The sequence below is a fragment of the Rhea pennata genome, chromosome 2 (assembly GCF_028389875.1).
Source record: "Rhea pennata isolate bPtePen1 chromosome 2, bPtePen1.pri, whole genome shotgun sequence".
In the NCBI taxonomy this organism is placed as follows: Eukaryota; Metazoa; Chordata; class Aves; order Rheiformes; family Rheidae; genus Rhea; species Rhea pennata.
The window spans coordinates 144,908,038-144,915,638 of NC_084664.1; the positions used below are offsets into that span (position 1 = coordinate 144,908,038).

Genomic DNA, 7,601 nt, shown 5'->3' on the forward strand with positions numbered 1-7,601 from the left:
AGAGGCCTTAAGTCTTTAAAGTATTGGAGAACTCAACTCAGTCCTCAGTGAGATGCTCAGGTGATAAATAATTCTCACTTCCAAAAACAAGAACTGCCTACTTCTGCTGATTATTTTAAAAGATAATTATAATCTGAATTTATCTGATTCCAAAATTTAACAAGTTTATAAGCAATGTTATCACACAAAAGGTAAGAAATGAAAATGAGTAACATAAGTCTTACCAGAAGGATCTAAAGACCATGAGCTTGAATCCTCAAGGCTCAGTGCTTGACCACATCAATGTATTTCACATTGTTTCATTCAAAGCTACAAAGGAATCAGTGGACCACAAGTACTTAAATTTTGTAGGACAGAAGCGTTTGAAATATCAGTCACTTTCACTTCAACAGAACAGATGGCATTCCTGAGAAATATAAGGATACATTGTCGCAAGGATCAGTATCTTGTCTGGTGCAAGGCAAAAATTGTGAAAGTAAAGGCAGTAACAGTTAATTCTTGGGATGAATAGTTGAAATATTGCCTTGAAATCAGGAGACTGAATGAACTTTGCTGTGAAGTTTTAGCAATTTCCTATTGAAGAAAGTAGATTTTCAGAATGATTCCCCTATTTTTGTTGATTTCAGAGGCATTTTTGAGGGGGAAGGAGGGAAGGGGAAGAGAAAAGCATTTCCAATATCCATTATCCACACATCCAAATTTGTATGACATGGTCAACACACCCTTCCTGCTGCAAATTATGTTTACCCCATAAAGATAGATAATTATAATATGAAATGCAAATTTGACTAGTTGAGTCAAGTTCTTGAAAATATCCCTTACTACGGACATTAATACAAGAAAATGCATCAATACATCAATCAAGAAAATACAAGATCTGCCTTTGGATTCAAAGGCTATAAAATATTGCCTTCAGCTACTCTGCAGCAGAAGAAAATCTGCAAAAAGTTTACAATACAGTTATGTAAACTTTTCATATGTACTTCAACCTGCAGTAAGGAGTTCCACACCTCACAAGCTGTGTGAAGAACCACTTCCTTTTCTTTTTGTTTTGAAACTAATGTTTAACAGTTTCACTTAATGTGTCCTTGTTTCTGTTGCTGTTTTTCTTTTAATTGGAAAAGACCCTCAATCAGGTCAATCGGTGGTTTTTTTTTTGTTTTGTTTGTTTGTTTGTTTGTTTTGGGGGGTTTTTTGTTTGTTTTTTTTTTTTTTTTTTTGGGGGGGGGGGGAATTGCCACATAAAATTTTAGGAGCTCTCCACTAATTTTTCCATACTCACTGAAATTCTTCTTATCCTCTGAGTTACATCAGGAAGACAAAATATGACTTTTATTTTAAACTAAATCTTTCTGCTACTATAATAAGACAGTGGTCATCTTTTGAAGAAATAACAGTGTAAGAATTAAGTTGGAAGCAGTGAGAAAGAGGGATTTGAGAAGAATGAAGGAAAAAAAATATAATTTGAAGTTATAAAAAAGCAACTTCCATACGTCTATCCTTGGGGGGAAGAGAAGTTTGGCAATCCTATCATTTTTCATCTTTTTAATTTTCCTGTTGCATTTTGTTTTGCTTTATGACTGTTAGGTTTATGCATAGATACTTTAATGTCATTGTGCATACTTCAAAAAGCAAGAGCTAATTTCAGTATACCAGTTAGCAAAAATGAAATCAGTTTTCCAAATGAATCTATTTCAATCTGCTTAGCAGTTTTAGTTCATGCTTACAAAAATAAAGAAAATTTATCCTTTACTGAATTTCACAGGAACTAGCAGAACACTGTTTCAAAACTGGACACGTGTTCCTTCAGTTCTGATGCCTAAATATATTGTGCAATTTTACAAATTATGAAAACTCTTTCCTGTTTACTTGTCCCTGCTTTAAAATTACAGCCCACTTGATTTGATTTATACTGAAAAAAATCACTAGTTACACGAAAACACACATATAATCTGAAATTCTCTCATATTTTTCACCCAAGTATACTAAGGGAGAGATAGAAGGTTTCACTCGTTTAATTTACAGGATTCTTCTGATAATCTGCTGCTATATTTAAATATTAATAGCACAAAAGTATAGTATAAATCCCAGTAACTAGAAATATGTACAGAATATGCTCAGTACATTTTCCTCTGTATTCACAGAAGTACAAATAAGAGCTCTCTCCTGCCTACTTCAGGTTGTAAGGTAAAGATGTTTGAATGTCTAAAGAGTTTGTTTTCCTTATTTATTTTAGAAGGGTGACTTCTTCTCTACATTTTTTCAGCTATTTTTTTCCCCATCCTCACAATGATTTTCAACAAGATAACACTAAAATCTGAGCAGAAAAAGTAGATGGGTTAATTCTGTACCTTTAAAAAGAACTTGAGAAAATCAGTTACAAATGTTTAAAGTTTTCTATGTCACTTATATCGAGAGACAAATAAAAAAAGGACACACACTGCTCTACAGATCTTTATATTCAGAATCATTCTCAAGTGATTTGAGTCAATGAAAAATTCCTTGCTCCTAGACAGATGCTGATTTCACTACAAAAGACTAACAGCTATACTAGTTACACCACAAATTCCTCTAAGTTAATATCCTTAACACTGAGGATGCCTATCAGGTTTTGAACTGGTTACAATTAAATATACTCAGACCCTAGCCGCTTGAACTAGAACATTAATATTCAAGTAACAAGAAAAATGTGATTAACAAAAATTTTTCAAAAGTCCAAATAGATAATCTGTTTTGCTAAAACCATGCTTCTCTCAGATTTTTATTGAAGACTAAGTCAAAAGTCCTGATAAAGCAGAACTACCATCTAAGTAAAATTCATTCATCCTTCAAAGGCAATAGAATTTATAAATTGAATCTCATTCTCTTTAAATAGTGCTTTTATGGCAATATTGAATTACTAAACCATACATTAGATGACAGTCTCACAGAACCCTCAAGATGGACCAAGGAAGGAAGGAAGGAAAACAGTTTGTTTGCCACATATATGCTTCTACAGAACCACACCAGCATACCACAGCACAAACCTATGATCATTAATGATTTCATACTGTAAGTCTAATAGCAACCTAAAATATAAGGATGAAGGTATGCTGAATATTCTGTCACAAATGCTAAAAAGGGAAGTGGGCAGTGGTGGAAATCAGTGTTCTCCTAATTAAATAATTCTGACATATTGAAACTATTCCAACAGTTGATACTTTCCCTAGAATTGTTAGAGTTCCTCCATAAAGCAACATCAGGTTTGCAAAACAGAGCTAAATTCAAGTACGCTTCTAGTCAATCTGTTATGTCCTTAAACACAGCAAAAACGTATCCTAAAAGATGGTAATTAGAACTTGTCACTGAAAGAAAAGAATAAAAAACAAAAGCAAGAACTCCCTCTAAAAAGCTACTAGAGCAGATTTCAGCAAAAACACATCATGTCACTGAACTAAGAAAAAAAGAAGGGGCATCACTTGTAGATTTGTGCTTTCCTACAAGCCTTTGTCTAGCTGCAATGGAATACCTTTTCCGGATCACTCTAACTCCTTTCTGCTGAGGAGAAAAAGGAGATTTCTCCCTCCAACCATATCCATTTCCTTCAAGAGAGTGAAAGTCAGATCTCTGATAACTTTTGATGGTCCTTAAACATGATCATTGTATGTCATTACAGTAAAACATCAGCAGAATATAATAAATCTGAACACCGACAGGAAAAAAAAAGAAAAAAAAAAAAAAAAAAAGAAAGTGGCCTCACTGACATTAAAACTTCTACAAAATAAACTTTTATAGGCAGATCTGGCCATAACCAACTGCTATTACCAAAGTTTGTATATAGCCCAAAGCAAGAGAACAACTCCACCAGCCACAGCTAAACTCAAAGATGAGCCTGGCAGTTCTGGCTTACAAATTTCATAAAGACAGCAAAAACAAAAGGATCCTGATTATGATGCTGTGATAGAAACAGGGGGAAAAAAATCCCACGGTTTTGAAACTTTCATCCTGGAAAACACATTGGAGCAGCTCAACCACTAACTTAGATTCTTATGCAATTGATACAAAGCTATATATTTTTTAAAATTTGAGGTAAACGTTACCCTGAAGAAGCAGGTGAGAAGAGTACTAACCTAGCTTAAAAGAGAATGTAGTATTTACCAGTAACTTCACCCCTCCTCTTCACCCCTTTTGAATAAGTATTTTTAACTAAGTTAAAAGTAACCTCCACTAATCACTTAAGGAGGGCTTGGAAGAGACATTTTCTAATGTTTGCACTTGTCTATCCCTCCATCCATTCCCCCTTCAAGCCTTCTTGCTTCATTATCTATGAATTCTATTCAAGTCACTTAAATTCTAAAATGAACTTCTGTTCTAGCAAAAGAGCCAACCATAATGGTCTGGCCTAAGTGCATAAACAGAAACCATTTTTAATTAATAAATATGGCTTAGCTCATGAATTTTGATTACAATACCTCTGTTTTAAATGCAGTGTTTTATTGGCATAGGAATTTGGGAGAAGAATAAAGAAACTGAATACAATACCATCTTCTGATCATAGATCTTGGTTTTTGGACACAGAATAGAAGAAGAATCTCTTTCCCACAACACATTCTTTTTAAGAGTAAAACCAGAAAAGTGACTGGGTACAAATTCCAGCTTACAATATTTGTATGGAAAAATGAGAATAGTAATAACAAAAAAGAAAAAGCAACAGAATTGGCAAGCATTGCTCCATCTTTTCAGAGCTTCCAGAGAATCAGAAAAGGAGGCTGGCTCTGAGCTATATGAATCCTCCCAAAATTTAAGAAGCACTTGAAGACAGGTGGTTATTTTAACTTTATTGTCAATCCTATAACAAAATACACAAAGTTCGTTTACAATATTTTGTTTGCTGATGTTTAGCAACAAATGCAAATTAATTTCACCAACAAAAATAGTTTATATTCTTTCGGTAACAAGATGTCCCACGCTAAATATTCACTCTTGAATATTTAAAACTGCCTGTATTATTTCAAGTATAATTATGTATTTAAGGGAATAATTCTATAGTATCATCAGAAAAAGACTATAGCTAGTAAGATATACTATCTAGTAGCATTTACAGGATCTGACATCTAAATGAAAACTTAAAATACAGCCCAAAGAAGAGACAAAAGGCTTTTAAAACCACAGATTAGTTTACAACCAACATTAGTTCAAAATATTTCCAGTTGTCCTATTTTAAAGCATCTCTGCCAAGTTCCCAGATAAACTGTGCTTTTACAAGCTGTGAAATCCTTCTTAAAAGAATGAAAAATCGTAACATTTTTTTCTGTGAAAATTTCTTAAATCTTTATTATTAAAATCAAGGAGAAATAATAGTTTAGTTTATACATCTATTAACAAGGACTCAGATAAGACAGCATATAAAATTAAAAAAAGCCGAAGTTAAGTGACAAGTTACCACAGATCATCACTGATCAGTTTGTTCCTATGTAACAAAAGAATTAAAGCAAAACATTAATTTTAAGTGGAGATTGTTATTGAGATTTATACACACACACACATATATATATATATATATATATATAAAACAAATGTGAAGGGCAGCCATATTTAACCCAACTGCCTGCATCCAATGATAGTATCATCTAGCAAGCCAGTTACCAAACTTGCATAATCTGGGTTTTTTTTAATACGAAACATCCTGATGACTTTCTATGAGACACAGGAACCATAAGAAAATATGGCTAAAATGCTAAAAGATCCCTTTTCAGAGTTTAATCCAAACACTGAAAGGCTCCATTAAAATGATTAGATAGTTTTGAGTCCTTTTCTCTCTTTGGCATACAGCTTAAACATTTATAGACCTGGAAGCAGAGTGAGATCACCATAGTTTAACTTGGAAGAGAACTAATATTGTTGCAAAAATAAGACATGTACAGAAAAACTAGGCAAATGCACATTCACACTAAGTTGCAGCATCGTGTCACAACATAAACGATAAATAACACGTATAGGTGTTTCAAGGTCTCAAATTCTCAAGACTCCTCCGCAAAACTTGCACTAAGAGGAGCAGACGGACTCGCAGACGCCTCTAACTCAGCAGTACGGGCGCTGACTTGGCGCCCACCCCGCACGCCCCCCTGCCCACGCCACATACTGCGGGGGACGGGGTTGCAGCCGCTCGCCGGAGCGGGGGACTGCTCCCCGCCTCGCCCGTTTCACCGCGGGCAGGCGAAGCCCAGAGGTAACCGTACCCCCGGCTCTGCCTCCCGCCACCCCCGGCGGACAAGCGGGCCAGGGCCGACGCCGCGCCGGCCTCGCTGCCTCCCGAGCGCTAACGCCTCTCGCGATCCACTCGGCCTTGACACGGGTCAGCACTCGGCCCTCGGCCACCGCCGCCCGAAAGGCCGCGGACAGGAATAAACAAGGTTACTCGCCCGACACCGGACACCCGCGACACTCCGGCCCTCCCGCCACAAGCCCTCCCCCCGCCCCGCACCGCCACAAGCCCACGGAAGTCGCGACCCCCCCACGCCGCCCCCGCCCGCGGCAGGTGTGGGCCGAGAGGCCCCGCGCAGACACCGCGGGACGCGGCGGCCCTCCGGCCCCCACGCGGGGCACCCGGGGCGGGCGGCGCAGCCCCGCCGCTCTCCAGCGAGGCCCGGGGGCCGCGGCGAGCTCAGCCGGCGGCAAGGGGCCGGCGACCGAGACCTGCCCCCGGCTCCCTTCGCCATTTTAGCCCCCACGCCCATTCCCCTCCTCCCCGCCTGGTCCCCGTCCAGCGCCCCCGCCCGCCCTCCGCGCCCCGCTTCCGCGGCCGCGCCGCCAGCAAGAGGGAGGGAAACTGCCGCCGCTTTCCTCCTCGGGCCAGACCGCAGGGCGCAGCGGCTGCGGCACCGCCTGTTTTGTTTCCTCACCGTGGCTCGCAGCCTCCTCCGCCTCCTTTCTTCTCCTCCTCCTCGCTGCCGCCGCGGCTCCTCACCCCTCCGCGCCGCGCTCCGCCGCCGCCGCCGCGCAGGATGATGCCATCTCACCGCGGCATCGGCGGCTCGCGCGCAACCAGCCCCCGCCCGCGCCCGCCGCCGCCGCGCGCCCCCAACGGCCGCGCCAGCCTCGTGCGCGCGCCCCGGGCACCGGCGGCAGGAACTCGCGGAGCCGCCGCCGCCGCCGCCGCCGCCCGGGCGAGGGGCCCCGCTCGGGACCGGGCTGTGCGCAGCGAGCGAGCGAGCCCGAGGCGAGCGGACGGGGCTCGCTGCGGGCGCCTGCCCCGGGCTGAGCCGACTCGGGCGCCGCGGCGGGGGCGGGGCGGGGCGGGCTCCCGCCCTGCGCGCGCGGCGGGGAGGGGCCTGGCCGCGGCGGCGGGTGCGCCCGCGCGCGGGGCCTGCTCGGGCAGGATAAGGGAGGCCGCTGGGCGTCACTGCGCGCTGCGGGGCGGCGCGGCGGTGTGCGAGCGATAAAGGCGCGGTGCCCGCAGGCCTCGCAGCCCGCTCGGCCTCCCTCGCCGGCGCCTGGGCTCGTCTCCCTCGCTGGGCGGAACCTGCGCTTTTTTTCCCGTGTTTTCCCGGGCGGGGGCGCCGGGCCCGGGTGCTCCCTGCGCCGCGGCCCTGAAAGTCCTGGTGCGTGCGGGCGCCCGAGGC

The 7,601-nt window shown here is 42.7% G+C and overlaps 1 protein-coding gene across 3 annotated transcripts in view; it reads right to left on the bottom strand.

Annotated features, from left to right (window-relative positions):
- Positions 1-7,020, bottom strand: part of WWP1 (WW domain containing E3 ubiquitin protein ligase 1) — a 59,006-nt gene extending 51,986 nt beyond the window's left edge. For 2 of the 3 annotated variants that reach the window (XM_062570535.1, XM_062570534.1), the window contains exon 1: positions 6,882-7,020. The gene's annotated coding sequence lies outside the window, so the exon portion shown is untranslated. The remainder of the gene's footprint in view (positions 1-6,881) is intronic. The other variant, XM_062570536.1, reaches the window with a different exon arrangement.
- Positions 7,021-7,601: the final 581 nt, after the last annotated feature.